Consider the following 19,198-nt stretch of genomic DNA (forward strand, 5'->3'; position numbering starts at 1 on the left):
TCATCCGGTATTCTATTCAAGAAAATTCCTGACAAAATAATCTACCACCATACTATTCCGATTTTATTTACTCAACCATTTGGCCTAGGCTCTGAGGCGATGAAAGAAACACTAGAAATAGTGACATCGGTGTCTGATGAAAATATATTGAATTCATAGTAATAAGATCACTGGATGTTGTTCTTACAGATACAAAACCTGGATGCGAGGGCATAATCATCACGCACGAAAACGGTCACTTATTGTTATAGGAAACAATTACAACATCCGCTGTGAGGTGCCATGCAACAAAAACGCCGTTGCAAATTTAGGTAATTTTGATGTTGGAGGTTCTGAATATTATTTTGATCAACTTCGTGTTTATGCATGGAAAGTGAATCCGAGGACTTATTCGCGCAGTACAAAAAGCCGCGATAAAGCTCAGTTGATGCTATTAATCGACAACCTGACCATTTGAAGAAGACCATAACACCCCAAAGTATTGAAAATTTGGGAGGTAAAATGAAATATTAATTTACAATTATGTACATTTTTCAGGAACAGCTATAAGAAGCTCTCACTGACACTACCATAGAAGTTGCAGTTCATATTCATAAAAAACTCCATTTTTCACCAATTTGTTTTTCTATTTATCTAACTATTAAGTATCAGGCAGGTTGTTTTTAATGTTGATCAACACCACAAATAGTTACTCGGATCCAACGATTTGCTTTCGCTGAAATCTTATGTTGTTTAATTTTATTGTGAATATTTTTAAAAAATTTACTCAATTCCCATTTCTGTCATTAGAAAATTTAAGCAATTGTAAGTACATAGTTTCATTCTTTTTGCGACAGATTTCATTTATGAAGTATGTCCTGAGAAATTTCCTACCGATCTTATCCTAATTCAATATTCGCTATTTTGTTCTGTCTTTGATTTTCTTTTTTGTATAATACTCATTATGTGTGTTTGTGAATATCAAATAAAAAAAGTAGGTATTGAGAGTAGGTATGCAGCTATCAGACTTTTTGAGAAGAAAATGGCCACCTTACCAATGAACTTCAGATGGATGACTCCAGAAACAGAGAAAACTAGAAGATTTTCTGCAGCATCCGACATGTAAGTGTATACCTACTTAATATTAAACACCTTTTATTAATCTTAAAACTAACAAATGTTCGCCTATTTGTTTCAGATGGTCCTTCGAAGTTCTGCTGTGGGAAGTTATGTGAATGGGAAGAGTACCCTTTCCTGACATAAGTGACAGACCACAGCTCTTAGAGTTTTTAGAAAACCACCATATTATGGATAAACCCGAAAATTGTCCGCATCGAATGTAAGATTCAGCAATAGTGCAATATTTATCATTGCCAAGAAGGGAAAACAAAACACAAGGAATCCGAAATCGAATAAATTAATCTACACTATATGCAGAGATTTATTTACGCACTCGAACCTGAAGGTTTCAAACAAACATGTACGAAATCTTCAATCGGAGTTGAAAACAAAATGGGGCAGATTATCTGATTTTCAGTTTGTCCACCGTGACTTAGCTGCAAGGAATGTCCTCGTTGATGGAGAAGAAGGGAATCTTACGATGAAGATTTCCGATTTTAAATCTTCTTGTAAGTTGGTATTGCTACTTCGGTACGCATTCCTACCTCTCTCTCTTCACACTCCTCGTTCTCAACCCCTATCCTGGGTAAACTGGAGAGGATGGTTTTACTGGAATCCGTATACGTACCTACCTGCCGTGCAATGGTTCACGATCGACCAGACTAATTTTAATGGTTGATAAACAACCACCTTGTTTTAGCTACGTGTTTTGGTTGTGTGGTGTGTGTGATACGTAGATGCAGATCATGGAGGTGATCAACCAACTAGAAAATCTACAACAGGCTACATTGTGAGTCTGTTTGGAAATACAATTAGTTGGTGATCTAGATACTGCAATTGTCGTAAGAAAGCTAGAAAACGAAAAACTGTGTCGTTATCTAACCAAGAAAAATTCATTCCATACGAAGAAATACAAAAATGTATTGCAGAGAGCTCAGCAGAGGCCGAATATATGGCGATCTGTGACTGTGCTCACGATGTCTTGTTTCTATGTAGCTCGACTTTTTGAAGAAATTATTGTGGCCCAATTCATTACCCAATCAGTTTATTTGAAGATAGTACTTCAGCTATGAGAATATGTTCCAATACTACCAAGAAGGGGAGAGTTGAACATATTGAGCTCAAATATTTAAAGGTCAGTGAATATTTTGAGAACAATATTCTCAGAAGTATCAAGGTAGACTCAAAATTAAATGAACAGATGGCAGACTTTTTAACAAAGCCTCTATCTGAAAGACCATACTGCCTCTTAAGGTCACACGTCTCGCATGTTTGAAACCTGGATGCGATTTTACCCTTGAGGAAAATTTAAAAGCTCGCCTCTAGTGTACAGTACTGTAAATAATTCCAGTAAACGTATCTACCTCTAGTAAACAATGAATAATTCTTGTAAATAATTCTCGTCTTGTTTTAAAAATTGCTTACAGGTGATTAAAGGACAAAATATCTTTCTCTCTCGTCTTGTTCAACGAATACATCGTCCGTTATACTCTATGCTGCTTTTCACTAACTAAAAATCGAAAATATGTATATATGATCGCGAATAATTTGCCAAGATAACTGGAAGATTTCATAAATTTGCCGCAGCACAGTATTCATTCAAATTACTGTCAATTTTCATCAAAAGTTCTGAAAGTTTCACCCATCCTCACGCATGCCAAAGAAGTGTTCCAATCAATTTCGGCGAATTTCAAAAAATCTACCAACAGAACTCGATGATGAAGATTTTCCATAAGAGGTCATCCATGAAATATTGAAGAATAACCAAAACTGGAAAAATTCAAGATTAATTCCAACACCAGTGAATATTGCGGTCATATCCGAAAGTTGCAGCCATTTTCCTATTTAATCCAGCCAACAAATTATATATGAAAGTTATTCCAGCCAAAAAATCGTTTTCGTCAATCATCTTCAAATAAATTCAAGAAAATTCATTCGGAGAAAATTTGGAAAAGTCGCTACCATCTTCGGTAAATTTATTGGTAGATTATTTTTGGTATTTTTAAATTTTTTTTTTACCATGTTACGTGTGCCAAACTCCCTCAAATTCTCGTCAGAATCTTGTTAATAATTTTTTTTAATGTCTCTCTCTTGTGTGAAATTTTCGTTGTTCTCTCAAAAACCTCTCAGAACTGAAATTAATTTTTTTTTTCTAAATCATAATAAAATTTTCAGCACCCATTTTTCGTTTTTCCCTTTCTTCTTTCTCAAATTTCATAAGAAAAATTCATGAGTGGTATTGTTAGCATAACTTGGATCTATTACTTAACAAAACCTGAAATTGAAATTATATTAAATACATATTCTATTGAGAGTGCTGAGAGTGGGAAATGACCAGAGTCCAATTTTTGGCCCAAAATGGGAAATGATTTCGAATTTTAGGATGCACTGCGAATCGTAATACTATGTGAATAATTTGATGCAGTGGTAATCTCATATCGGCCTCCGAGGAATATATGCTGACGCATATTTTGATTGTAAGAAATAATTATAATGTCGTCGAACAAGTTCAAATTAAGGAAACTTGATTTTAATAAAGTTCTCGTTTATTTTGAGCTTTAAGTAATTACTTCTTACTTCGTTTATTCGTTCAACTTTTAAGTTCATTTTTCGTTTTCGTTTTATATCATTTTCGAAGTATTATTTTCGAATAAGCTATTTTCCATTTTAGGTATAATATTTCCGAAGAAGTTCTTTTTTCGTTTTATATTATTTTCATATAAGTTCGTTTGTCGTTTTATATTTTTTTTAAAAATATCAGAATAATTGAATAATATAATTATTGTTCTTGCATGTTTCATTATTTTTCAAACCCTGTTCAATGAATAACTTACTTTTGCAGGTGGAAAGTCTTCAGTACGGAAAATTTCAAGAACCCAATGCTAAAAAAGCTCTACTTACATATCTGGGACCAGTTAACACCTTTAATGATGCAGGACTATTCATTCACGAATCCGGGTTAATTGCTGCCTCTCCAGATGGAATTGGGCACAATTTCTGTGTCGAAATCAAATGTCCGTTTTCATACATGGACAAACCAGTTGAATACATTCTATCTCTCAAAAACCAGTTCATCTCTTTTGATGAGAGCAAGAATGCTTATGTGCTTAATAGATCCCATTCCTACTACCACCAGGTCCAAGGGCAGTTATACGAGTATTTAAGTGGCAAAATTAAATGTTATTTTATGATTTATACAAAGGTAAACTTTCAGATATTCGAAATTGAAAAAGATGATGAATGGAAAAGTAACATTGAAAAATTGTTGCGTTTTTATAAACATTTGTATATTCCAGCTGTTCTGCATTGGTTGAGGGAGCCTGATATTCTAAATAGACGGCCCCTGTGGTCTTTGAATGCAAACAACGAATTTATTTGTACTGTATTTAAATGATTTGTGTCAAGTTTTTGTGCATACTCGTCTATGAAGGGAATTAGTCTCTGAAAAATAATTTTTCTCTTCGTTTAACTGTTCTAGAAAATAGTCTCGTTTTCACATATATGTTTTGATTTGAACGAAGTATTGTACAGGAAAATGTACATGGTAGGGCAAAAGTTAACTATGTACAAGAAAGGTACACATGACCAAAATAGGTGAGAATTGAATTTTCCAATCGTCGTGAATCTTAGCCGCAGCAATATTATACGTTTCCAGAACTTCGGCTTCAGTAAGTCTATTCATCAACCTACGTATGTGCATTTTTTTTTTTTTTTTTTTTTTTTTTTTTTTTTAATAAATTTTCCTCTAAACTTTGATGATATAAAATGTAAGAGATAACTTAAAAAGTTGAAATAATTTTTCTACAAGAACTGTGCAAAAAATTACGAAATCAAATGGAGAACTGGTTTCGTCATAAAATGAGTAAAATGTTTGGAAAAGAACTTGTATAGCTTAAATTTTCTATAAATCACTGACATTTGAGCAATAAATAGCAAAAATCTTTTCAAAATTTGAAAAAAATTAGCACATTTTACGTAGATTATTTCGGCATCATTTTGAATATTTTTCATCTTCGTTACATTAGGCGAAGATATCTATCCAGATGATCCACAGAGTCAACTTCAATCAGAAAATGACATACTGCTGGTCGCATTGTAAGCAATTAGAATATTTTTTGGGATGTGGTTATCTTCTCCTATCTAAAAAAAACGAGGTTCTTTTTTTTTCAAAATTTTTTGTCAATTTTTTTCACTTTTTTCTTTGTAAATACACCACATAATAATTTTAACATTCGCGGTCTGTTGTTTCATTATTTGCCAATCATATTTTCCAGGAAGAGAAAAAAATAAGAATAAATTGAAAAAAAAATGCATTAAACTTGTATATTGCAAAAGCAATATAAGTGCTAAATGCAAGTTGAGATTGAATTTACTCAAGAATGAATAATTGAAATGCTATAAGATAATTCTTAACAAAATAATCCAAGAAGAGAATAAGTAAGTTGAAAAATATCAAAGGAAGAAAGGTTCAGGTCCCTGTCCGGGCGCCACTGGGCCCCGCTGACAGAGTATATTTAATCAAGTCAAAAAATCTTGTCAGAAATCGGACAGAAAGATGACGCGAAGTTTGGCGAAATTACAGCTTTGTAGTGAGGGTAACTCTTTCAATAGCCCTTAGTATTAAAACTTGTCTTGATGGTTTTTTTTTGTTTTTTGTTTATTTTGCATTAAATCTGGTTCTACTACATACATACATACATCTGCTAAAACTTTGCAAAATACACGTCGCTCGAGGTCTAAAAACCCCGAGTCATTGTCAAAGAAAAATACTACGCGTTCAAAGCCTGAAAATGCGAAGGAAAATTTTGTCTGAAAACAAATCGAAGCCCACACAGCGTTTCAAGTCTGAAGATGCTGAGAAGGTCGTAAAAAAGCTCAACGTAAAAAAATGACTGCTGAACATCGCGGAGCAAAGATAGAATAAGTTGCTTTTTTCGAAGACTGTCCATTAATTTATGTTCGATGGAAAAATAACAAACACCCTTACCCTGTCTTCCTACCCCTACAAGAGGGAGACTAGCGTTAATTTTACCTACTGATTCGAGAGCAAACCACAATGATCATCTGCCAATCAAACCAATAAGGAACAGCAAAAATGCAGATCGAAATATTGTACGCTGAAAAGCTGCTTAGAGTGCCTCAGGTGTCAATTTTTTTGTGTAATAAAGATACGAATTTTATTGTTTTAGTTACATAAATAAATAATAATTACGTCTTGTTCGCTTTCAATCGGGATTTAAAATGATCAAATAACGTACTCGTATTATCAATTCCTTTCAAAAATACTTAATATAGGCAACTTGAATAACGAATGCCTGACGTCACGCAACACGCAACCAGTTTGGCAACGTGCGCAATGAGGATTTTTACATCAAATGATGAAATCAATAACAACTATGATAATAGTGCGGATTAACTGATTCACAATTCATTTCAATATAATTTATTTTTCATTTTTCATTTTTTAAACTATGGAGCAAAATTTTCATAAAATTACGTTAGTGTTGATGGGGCGTTTCCGCGGGATCCACCGGAATGCAAGACGAATTGAAATAACCGCAGCGACGACTGGGTGTCAAAAGGTCTGGATAAAGGTAACAATATTGAATAAGATCTTAAACGTTTTGAAGTTGCCAGGATTAGCCCAAAGAAGCGGGCACTTCACCATCAGAATCGAAATACAACGTGGCCACATTTACATCAACGATGGAATCAATAACAACGATACTAGTGTAGATTCGTGTAAAATTGATTGATTCAGAGTGTAAATTATTAAAATTTATTTTTAAAAAAAAATCTCCTTTCAAAAATTAATTTAGTACTGACACGACGTTTCCGCGGGAGCAACCGCGATTTTCGAAAAATTAAAGTAAGTAACATCAGAGACTGGCTGTCGTGAGTGGTGGTGCAAACTGAACAAGATGTAAGTATGTAGATTTTTTTTCAGTTTCAAAATAACAATGTGCATTTTTTGTAATCATTGTGTGGCTGAAGGGGGGATTTTCTGTGATATGTTTGGGCTCACGTTTTCTCTCCCCCAGGAAAGGATTTACCAAGATACTGACCTGGAGTCATAGGATAGCTCCTTGGCTCTTCCGCCTCCGAGTCTGCACTTTGGTACATATACAAGCTTGGTGCTTAATTTATTTTCAAAATAAATTTTAATCTAAGTTAAATTAAATTATTATAATTTGTTTTTAAAATAAAATTTTTCATTTTAATAAATATTAAAAAAAAAAAAAAAGACATTAAGTACCAATAAAATTGATAAAAATGTAATTTCAAATTACGTAAGACGAACAGATGTTTCTAAATTATCCAATTTGCAGTTTTTTCATCACTTGTACCCAACATGAATGAAACAAAACCCAGTCAAAATAGACAGTGGGGTAGTAGGGTGGTCTGGGTGGTCCTTATTTACAAAGTTGGGATTTTCCTCCCTCCCACCGATGTGGTGACCTCTGGTGAGAAAATATTCCCTATTATTTATATTTCTTCCATTTTCGAAAAAATCGAGCTGCGATGGGCCCTTCAATTTTCAAAAATTTTATAAAATACAAACTCATCACGAAATTTTAGAATTTTAAAATTTCAAGTTTTGTTATCTCTAAAAAGTCTACTTCGAGTAAAATAAACTCTCATGTCGACTTTAGCCCCCCTCCATTGAAAACCAAGCTGACCCCTTAAAATAGCTGAAATTTAATGTAGAATACGAATTTCAGAGATATTCTAGAGAACCGACTTGGCTTTCTAAGGATGGGGTTAATATCCTGATGAGAGTTCATTTTACTCAAAAAGAGACTTTTTAAAAATGTTGGAACTTGAAATTTTTGAATTTTGAAAATTTTGCTCGGAAGTTGGATTTTTTTGAAATTTTTGAAAATTGAGAGGCTCACCGCACCGTAGTCCTAAGTTTTTCAATAATGTAAAAAATTAAAAAATAAGGAAGGAATTATTTTCTCACCAGAGGTCACCACTTTGAGGGTTGGGAGCAGCAGAAATCGCGATTTTTTTTTATCGTGTGCTCAATGAGAACCACCATAGTGGGGTAGCCAATACTAAATGCAACTTCCCAGATACGTTTAAATGGGCGTATCAAGGTGAATTTCTCTAAGTTCATAAATAAGAGCTATTTAGAAATCAGAAGAAATATAATTTAAATTTAGACTCAGTTAAGAGGAAGGTCGCATGTGGCTGCCATTTCGCATTTAAAAACAATATTGTATCTCTTTTTTCAACAGGTACCTATTGTAATCTAGTTTTAATTTTTTAATAAATAGTCACCGTAGGTGATAGCTCCAGGTATTGTTACTGATGTGCTATTAACAACAGAACATTTATGTTCTGGTTGCTATCAGCACATCATAAAAATAAAAGCAACACCAAAAATGAGTGACATGCTGATTAATGGTGTTACCTGTACATTTATGTTAATGAAACAATTTTCCAGGTTGTATGACTCTTCTGACGATTACAACATGAAAAAAATTTAAAAAGCGGACCTTGTGGAAAAACTGACTGTAGTGATGGAAGAAAATAAAAAGACTCAAGCGTGATAAGCGTTTACGTGCTCTCCGTTATATGGTTGAAGCCGATGAAGGTATGTATATCAAAACTGCAGATGAAAGTTGATTAATTGCATTTTATGGCTTTAGGGTTGCCAGAAATGATGGGAAGTTTCAAAATTCTCAAGAATGACATCAAAACTGTTATCCGCTGAAGCTACGACCTCGAAAAATGATGTAGCTACATACATTGCTACAACCTTTAAAAATAATGTAAGTATTACATTAATGATTGGTACCTAAAATGTTACCTACCTACACTGATAGACAAAATTCGTAATGATTACTCAGTTTTTACGTAAAAGTTGGACAAGGGTCGGATTTCGTGACCAACGATTCCTTCAAATGGCAAGGAGGATTCACACCATTCATATTGTAAGAGGTTACTTTACTTTTGCGTAAAAATTACGCGATGTTAGAATCGCGAATACACAACCTTTTCCTTAACAAACCGGATGTTAGGACAATCGTTACAGGACACCCCTCTCCAAACCCCCTGTTGATTTCCTTTCTTACCTGAAATAGTTTTTTGTCAGTTCGAGACCGTTTATATTCCTCCAATGATTCCACAATCAACAAATAACGTTTACAATATTTAATAATGGGTGCCATTTATCGGCACAACAAATTAAATGATTTGAACGACAAAAAAAGTGTTTTGCACACAGATTCTAACGTCCCAAAACCACTTTTTTAACGACGGAAACAATTTTCAACTATTCCACGACAACAAAAATTCAAATGCACGCCAAAAAAAATAAATGAACGTCAGCGTATGCCCGACAAATTGGATGAAATGCATCGACGACTTTAGTAAATGAACGACGACATAATGATAAAAGCGACGAATTTTTTCACCAAATTAAAATTGCCAAAAACAATTAATTAATAAATGATATTAACGTAACATAAGAACAGTATGAATAATTATATGAGAAGTGCCTTTTTAGCCTTGTTTGGCCTACCCTACTTCCTCTTCTGACCTAAGAGGCACATTTTTTGCTTCTACTGGCAGACAGGAGCGGATGGGGCACGTTCAAAGTTACCAGTATTCGGCGCCGTTTTTTGTGGCTATGATTGAGGGGGGGGGGGGGGGGTACGAAGAAATAAAATCATGTGTTCTTTTTAAAAAATGTTTACTTTCAATATTATTTTTAGCCTATGTTGCCATAATGAGGGGGCCGGGGGTATACAAATTACAAATCTGACGACTTTTAAAGGAAAAAAAGCAAAAAGTTGCCGATTTTTTTGAAAATTGAACAGTTTGACGAAATTGAAATGAGTGTATTAGATTTAATTACTGAATTAAATTAGAATTTGTATGCTGAGTCAAGTCAACCTAATAAATCTAACAAAATTTTGAAAAAGTTGGAGTTTTATAACTGAAAAATGATGTACTCGTTCGTACCTACTCGTACAATAAATTGAGCCAAATAAGTTGAATAAAATACTTGTGAAAAGGTGAAAATTTCGTCAGAGCGGAGCGAGGGAAAAAATTTTGAAGAATCCAAACCTGAAACGTGTGAAAAAATGTTATTTTCGTCACTGTTGAGCCCAATTTTCAAATGATTTGCGTTGTCGGGCAATTGAAATAATTTCGTCGGGCTTTCCCATGTTTGTCGTGCATTCCCTTACTCGCGGTGTGAATTTTCTATGCTTGTCGTTCAAGGTGTGTTGTTCAATGCTGTCGTTTTAATGACCAAAACTGTCGTTGAATCACTGTCGCTCAAAAACATGATTTCGTTGTGGGATTTTCCTGTCGTGCAATTCCCTTAATCTGTCGTTCAATTACATAAAGTTTTCCCTTTAATAATTTGAATTTTAAAAATTAGAAACGAAGGGAAGATACACATTTTCAATTTATTTCTTCACATATGTATTTATCTCATTCTGTTAAATTTTTTCAACCTATAATTTGCAACTAAAATTCCTACTCCTATCTGGGGTTTGAACCTGGGACCTCTTGTTCCTAACACCCTACACCTAACCCTACGACTACCAGTATCACATGGAGTGTAAGGCATAAAATGAATACATATGATTTGCTTGCAAGCAAGCTTAGGCTATGGCATGCTTTGATTTATGCAGAGACCTTCCCATTATTGCACATTGGTATTGAATTTTAAAAAATATACACATGTTTTTACTTTTTTTGTTGTAGGAAATTCATTCTAATAATTTTTTTGTTCAATTTCAGTAAAACCAAAAATTGTAAAGCTACATTTAGAAGTTTTTTTAATTTTATTTTAAAAAAATTTATAACAATGCAAATAAGAAATCTGTTTAAAAAATTATTTTAATTGAATTGAAATTATTTTTTAAATTTATATTTTATTGAATAAATTTTCAAATTGATTTTTTTATTTTTAATAATTACCTATCTATTTGCAAAACAAAATTATTTCATACAATGAATTTAAAAAATTTCCGAATTTAACTTCACAATTTTTGGTTATACTTACCTACTAGGATAAACAAAATGTATTCAACATTTATTCACTTAGGTATTGTTCATTTTTTTGTTGATATTTTTGATCCATCAAAATTTCAATTTCATTTTTACATTTTACTATTGCCCATTCAGAATTTTTAATATAATTTTGTTATTGATTTTTTTCAAATTCTCATAGGCCTAACCAATAAATTTTAAATCAAACTTGAAAAAAAATTGATTCAAGAATTTTAAATGGGTAGGTAATTTTCAAATTGAAAAAAAATTGAAAATTGAAGCATTTTTGATCGATCGAAAATTAATTCAAAAACAAAAAAATGAACAGTAAATTTAAATTTTGGAGACATTTTTTTCTCTATTCAAGTGATAACATCCCATATTTTATGATTTTTTCAATTTTTTGGACAAAATAAGGGGATTGAGTGAAATTTTAATAGAACTGAATTTGAAGATATTAGAATTTGCTATCGATTGGTATAGAAAATTTTGAAATTCATGGAATGATGACGATTTCACGAGCATTTTTATTTGAAAATTTTTGTCAAGTGCTTAATTTGAATTGAAAATGATGTAAAAAAACTGATAAATAAGAAACTTCTTCTTGAATACAGAAAATTATGAAATGAGTACCAAAAATAAAGTGTTTTACGATTTTTCCCGTGATTTTTCGTAATATTTACTGTAAAAAGGCAACACTTACTGAAAATATTGTAAGTAAATGATGCCTAATTTACAGTAACTTTTACGAAAAATTTCTATCAGTGTACGTTATAAATTTCAGTATTCAAACAATACCATACAATGTTATAATGTTTCAGACTAAGTGACTGAATTTGCTGAACGCCTTACCCTCCCCTCTCTCCGGAGAGCAATGTTTGTTTCTCAGGTCAGATAATATACATAATGTGTACAGTATACAAATTCTCCCTAACGGTTTCATCACTACAGCAATCAAGAAAACATCTCCTTTAGGAGTACAAGAAGAAGACATGAGAGGAGAAAAACCTTCCAATGTAGTTGAAGAAGAAGATCTGAAGCGAGTTAACGATCATAATTATCATGAAGTTTCCTGCCTATGAGTGTCATTATTCCAGGAATAAAACGTCTAAAAAATAGGCTCCGCCATCAACGTATACGAGTACTTCAATAGAAAAAATAAGATGAATACCCGTAAAAATATCAAGGGTCTTCACCCCACTATAGTGGAGTGGTGGGGATATAGCCTCCTTAAGATGAAATGGAAAAATCCTGGAAAGAACGACGAAGAAAAGAAGATGTAAATACGACGCGATCTTCAATCATTACGGTTATTTTCATTTGAGCTATAAATGCAATTTTTTTATTCTGTATCTACTAATTTTTTGAAAAATCTCAAGCGAAAGTAAGTAGTGTCTATTTTCCTCACTATAATGAAATGGACTGTTTCAAGTTTAGAGAGCAGTTCTAAAACTAAAATCTACGAATAAGAAGAAGTCCTACATCAATTTCCAAGCGTGAACACAAAACGGTTCTTTTCAGGGTCACAGAAATATATTTCTTCAACTGAAACAGCTGCATGATACGTAAAACCTTTTTAAAATGACAAAAATGGTACAATGTACCAAACCATATGACGAAAGAGCAAATGCGAAATGTTGCGATTCGCTCGAAGACATCCGTAACGAAGAAATCTGTGGAGAAAAGTGCACCCGTCCAACTCTGAAAAAACCGCGGCGAAAAGTGCACCGAAATCCGTATCTAAGAAAATCGTGGAGAAAAGTGCACCGTCCATCTCGGAACAAAGCACGCCGAAAACTGCACCGTCCAAATCGAAGAAAAACGTGGAGAAAAATGCACCGAAGAAACGCAGGGCACCGCCGACAGAATCGTCTTCCAGCGAATCCGAAACGGATGATGATGAAAAAAACTTGTACCATAAGATAGTTGATGCAATAGGTCCGAAAATGGAGGAAGATCCAGCAATGTAGATTATGGAGTGAAACGAGTATACAAATTCATTTGAATGATGTTGAATCGTTTTAAAAAACATAATAAATGCTGAAAAACGTGAATATGATGTAATTAAAGCGGACGTTGAAGTGTTGCTAAAGAAAAAAAGCCAGATCTAGTCCAAAAAATCAATGAGTGTCTAGGCGCCCTGTCAAATTCTCGACGCGATTTCCACGTTTGTAATGCCGAAGTTGGAAGAATTTATCCTCAAGGGGCCCACATTGAGAAACTTATTTCACCACACTTGTATAAATGAAAGATCATTACAGCCAGCGTTATAAAATGCAGGCCTTCCCCATCAGAAAATTTCTTTTTTTGTGAATTAAGGAGTCTTTATGTATGACAATTTGTGTAATTGAAAGTTGTACATGTGTACGTCATCTTGTCCCCATATCAATCAAATTACGTAATTTCTCGTTAAATACTGAAATGTGTAAGTACACACACAAAGTCGGGAAACAAAACAAACAAACAACAAAATCCATTCAGTCTGCTGTTTCTCAATTGAACTTTTCCCCATACTTCATTTCTCCTCTTCACGCATGGCTCAGGTCCTTCGAATTGTTGACGAGTTCTCTTACTCTGGTTTTGATCCAGAAAAGATGATCATTGACATGCAAGCAAAGGCCAAAACTTATCTGAGGGATTTCATGTTCAATCTTTATGCATGCCTAATCTTATCCTACACAAGGGGAGCAAATCTTGACAACATCTAAATGAAGTCTACTGGAACACTTGAGTGGATCAATGAAGGCAATGAAGGCTGCCGGAATCTCTCCACTCTTCCACGGATAGCACAGGCCTTTCCTCTATTATAGGGTTCATTTTTTTCACATTCTCGCAAAAAAGATCAATAATGTAGTGTCCATTCCTGAAATGGGAGGAGAGATCCTTCAGTATGCCTTCTAAACTTTTATCCATCTATGGTTTTATTCAAAAACGGAGCCAGCCAGAAAGCAAAGCTCCAAAAATTATTAAATTTGTGCTCTCGTCATAGAAACGATTTTAAAGATTCTGTGACTCCACCAAAGCTGTTTCATCCCACTTGGTTTCCACCTTTCCCTCAACATGAAAATGTGGAAAATTTACTTAAAATTATACGATTATTATTCAGTTTAAAATTTTATTTTAAAATTATTTTAGGATTGGATGGATTGGGCGAGCTATGTATCATGTAGAAAAAAATTCTCAAGAATTCCAGTGATTACCCTCCAGAATATTTCGAAATTAAATGCAATGAGGGTCTTTTCTAGGTAAAGATTTATTTTTGTTTTCATTTGTCTAGAAGATGGCAAAATTGTGCTTTTTAGCCAATTGTTATATTGTGTTGTCATGTATGTATTATTGTTTCAATAATTATGATAGTTAATTCAAAGCTGAGAGTTATATTTTGTTATTTTGATAAATTTTTTTTTCAACATTGAGCATTCAGATTAGTTTTCTCAAATGTTGTGTACTACATGAATGTGTTTTCAATTAAGATTTTTTCATTGCGTTTTCATTTTCCCGTTGGAGTAAGTATGTAATCAAGTGAGAAACATGAACAAAGCTTTAATAAAAGAGTCAATATTGAACAATCTACAAACAAATTTGGAACAGGCTTGCAACAATCTATGTGGGATAACAAACACAACAGTGTTGCAAATAGAAATACCTGTATCAATTTATGATGGTATTTTTGTTTGTAGGAATAAACTAAATTAAATTGTTTCTCTAGGATTAACTTTATACTGACAAGAAAGGATGATTTTCACTGCGGCCTCCCTCAAAAGTTACGAACGAATTACTTCTATAAGCAAAGGTTACTTGGCAAAAGCCAGTTTCAATAAAAAATCGTAACGTACAGTGACCGAAGATATTTACATTGGTAAGCCAGGTTTTATGATCTTTTTTCTTGAACGAGTTATTCTATTTTGAAATTTCAACTAATCAATTACAAAAGTTATTAATTTTTTAAAAATTGTGTCAAGAAAATAACAAGAAATCATACTACCTGTAAGAAAACTACTACCATACAAAGAAAAAACAAATGAACTTCTTCATAGTAGTGAAATATTTTTTACAAAAATAATAAAAATGTAAAAAATAGAATTTTAATGAATTAAATTTATAGATGTGTCCTGGAGCAGTTCAGACGGATATGAGCCAAATGACGAGTGGGTTATTTTACTTATTTGTTTTTCAATTTTTTTTTTTTAAATATTGAATGTATATAATTAGCCTATTATTTTCTAACAGGATTAATTATTTCACAAATTATAGAGCCACACTCATTTTTTCAAAATCTGAGGAAGAACACCTTGAACACCTCAGATCAGTTTTTCAACCTCTCTGCGATTATGGTCTCACCATCAATCCAGCAAAGTGCCAACTTGGACAATGTGAGATTACCTTCCTCTGACACACCATAACCGCAGATGGTATCCTCCCCAAACAAAAAAATGTTGAAATAATTCTGAACCTACCAACACCAAAAACAATCGCTTAATTATTGAGGAGAGCAATCAACTCATTTTCTTTCTACCGTGAACATATTCAAAATGCAGCTACTTCACTCGCTCCAATGAATGAAACTAAAGAAGAAAATTCATATCTTGAAGCGATGAACAATGTTGAGTAAGTTACATTTTTTCAGTAAAAATATTCTACCCCTTCCATTTACTTTGGTCGCCAGATGATGAACATGACAAAATTTTGAAACCAAAAATTAATAAAGATGCTATTGTAGAACCACCTACCGATGCTCAAGGTGTCATCATTTTGAAAATTGCTTTTGTCGATGAAAAAATTCAAGAACGTGAAATCAGAACTATACAATATGCAAATTTCAAAACATCGCAAATCATAAAAAAATACAAGGGCAAATCTAAGATAAGTATGTAAAAAATAGAATTTAAATGAATTAAATTTATAGAAGTGTCCTGGAGGAGTTCAGAAGGATATGAGCCAAATGACGAGTAGATTATTTTATTTGTTTTTCAATTTTTTTTTCAAATATTGAATTTATATAATTAATATTTTCTAACCGGATTGATTATAAGTGTGTGTATGAGTGAATACACGTCTGTCTTTAAACATGTGGCATTTCGTACAGACAACCATTATTAGTAATCAAATAATAACTTTAACATCTTCATTTGTTAGAATTTGGTCCTTTGTACGTATTCTTGCTTATATAATTTCTCATTTATTAAATGCTAAAATGCATTTGTGATTCTAAGATTTAAATAGTAAGTACATGTACATAATAATAAAATGTTGACCACATGCTAATCTATGTCCCAAATTTTGTATTTTCTTATTATTTGGTAAATCAATTATGTTGAAGTTTGTGTGTACTTGACTGAAATATGATAACTCCAAGACTTATGACTTATTTAATTAACTCAATATGATTTGTATTTCAATAAGACAGTAAGAAAGAAGAGTGAATGACACAAGCTCGCAGCGCAGACCTGCAAGAGATATGAAAAATTCTGCGCAGGCAAAGGTTATAACGAAGAAAAACTCGAAATATTTTGAAATTATATGCAACGAGGATGGTAAATGGAGCAATCCTCTATTTTCTTGTAGTTCTGGAAAATAAAAATACAATACGAAGGACATGTACTGTCAATGAACAAACGGAACTATAAGTAGATCATACAAATTTCAGCAAATTAAATCGTATTCCTATACTACTCACACTTACACTTCGAATGACAATGTTAATTGCCAGAGAAAAATCAAAGGCTGAACAAGACAAGGACTAGCTTGTCCATCAACTATGAAAGTGTTATGGGATAATAGTGAAATAATCACCAATGAATACCACAAAACACATTAATGTTCCACCAATGTGAACTTAGTGAAGAACGTTTTTTCAAGTGTGCCTCATCAAATATACACGATTTTGATTCGCAAGGCATGCATTGCAAATCTTTTTACACACACATAGTGAATTTTTTTGTTGTGTTGTCAAATTAAAATTGCTTGAAATACGATATTAGACAATTATTCTAACAGTTTTATTTAATAACTTTCATGTATACTGTGATGACACATTTTTTTTCAATTTTAGGTTTAGATGAAATTGATTTTGAAACTGAATACGAGGAAGTTTTGCCAGTTGACTTCATCCAAGAGGTTTAAAATGCTCGACAGCCAAATGAAGTAAGATTGTTTTATTATCAGTATTTTTTTTTTGTTTTAAAATTTTTGATTTAAATATATGTATTTCAGGTGATATCTTTATTTTATTTTTTATGATCTTTTCGTAATTTTGGAAATTTATTCTTTGTTTGTTTTTAGAGGAGTGTGAATAGGAAATTCTGTGGTTGTGCCTCAGATGGAGCTCCAGGCGGGACCATCAAGTATAAATTTTGTGGTGGAGCCCTAGGTAGCTGGAGTAGTAGAGCCCCAGGCAACTGACAATCCAATTAACAATTTCGTTGAGATAAAAAAAATTATAAAATTTCCAAAAAATTTAAATATTTAGATTAGAATGTTCTTTTTTAAATTTCGAACATTTTTGAAGAGTTTTGTTTCCAAAATTGAACTTTTGAAAAGAAATTTAGTCAGAAAAAATCAAAATTTTGTGTCATGTTTTTTAAATATATTTTTTTTATTTAATTAATTTCATTCATTCATTTTTTTGAAATGTTTTTAGGCTCCTAGGTTGAACAGAGTGGTGGATCCGTACAGTTTTCCATTAAGACACTCATACTTAAGGGTAGATGGAGTTTCACATGGATTTTTAACCCACAATGATCCAAGAACCATGTTTGTTGATTATCAAGTAGGCTTCAACAGCCCTTGCTCATCTACCAGTTGCTGGTATTTCAATAGTCATTTTTGGTCAATGCGTGTAAGTCAAAAAAAAAAATTATTCATGTTTTTTTTTATTCTAAAAATAAAATTCATTATCTTTTTGACAATTTTTTTTTGTATTTTTTTTTTTTTTAGAAAGATTTAACAGAAACTTCAAAGATCAGATTTGAAGGAGGGATGATAAATGTAAATCCGATTCCGGTTCATCCACAATTCAAAACCTTGTTCCCATTCACATACCAGAATTACATTGATTTGAGAAGAAATATTATGAAGGTCAGTTATGGCTACCTGCCAGGTCTCTGGAGACATCACTTTTGTATTTATTATTTATTTTTTTTGGAAAATATGTTTGGTAGGTGAATGGTATTGCCCACTACACGACTATTGCTTACTGGCCCCAAGCAAACGGGGAAATTGATCGGCAAAATCGCTCTATACAGAAAATCATCCAGATCGCTCATCTGAAGGGTGATTGGAAGAAAGAATTGCGTCAATATTTGCTCATGTATCGACGTGTTTTTGAAAACATGATAACTAATAAGTAATCAAAAAAAGAAACAAAATCGTGCGATCAAAAATTATTTACAGAAAAGAAAAAAGGAATAAAATTATAATCTTATTTAAGATCTACAAAATTAAAAAATGAAAACAGACAACAAGTTTTTGAAAACATGATAACTAATAAGTAAACTGATTTTCCTATTTTCTATTTTTGTGAGTTTTTTCATTTTTTCGCTAGTAGATGCAATCAAGATCGAACAACAACCAATGTCCGAAATTCGTCCTTGCGCATCCAGATGAAACATTACATTGACCACGAACCCCCCCAGAGACTCTAAAATGGATCGAAGTTGGCAGAGTACAGAGAAGAAACGCCCGGTAGTCTACTTTGTGCCGGCAAGGAATATCTCCCCTATGGAGGAACTCAGATGGGCGGTGACCATAAGACTTGCCCCCTCGCAGATCGGAAGTGCCGAAGTGGATGCGCACGTAAGCAGTTATATATATAGTTTATCATCTTCAATTTCTGAGCAATTAGTTTGAAAAATAATTTATTTTCCATTCATTTTCAGGAAAGAAGATTTCTACGACCCCATTGTTACATCAGCGGTACCTTCCAGAACATGTAAAGGAGGACAGGCGAAAAATCTTTCGTGTCGTAAATGAAATCCGTACCATAGGCACTATCACCAGATGAATCGCGAGGCAATCCTCAGAAAGCGGAAACTCCGCCAAAAACGAAAGATGGCGAATAGAGGCCTTCCACGTACAGTTATGGCAA

Source organism: Planococcus citri, chromosome 1 (genome assembly GCF_950023065.1).
Source record: "Planococcus citri chromosome 1, ihPlaCitr1.1, whole genome shotgun sequence".
Taxonomy (NCBI): domain Eukaryota; kingdom Metazoa; phylum Arthropoda; class Insecta; order Hemiptera; family Pseudococcidae; genus Planococcus; species Planococcus citri.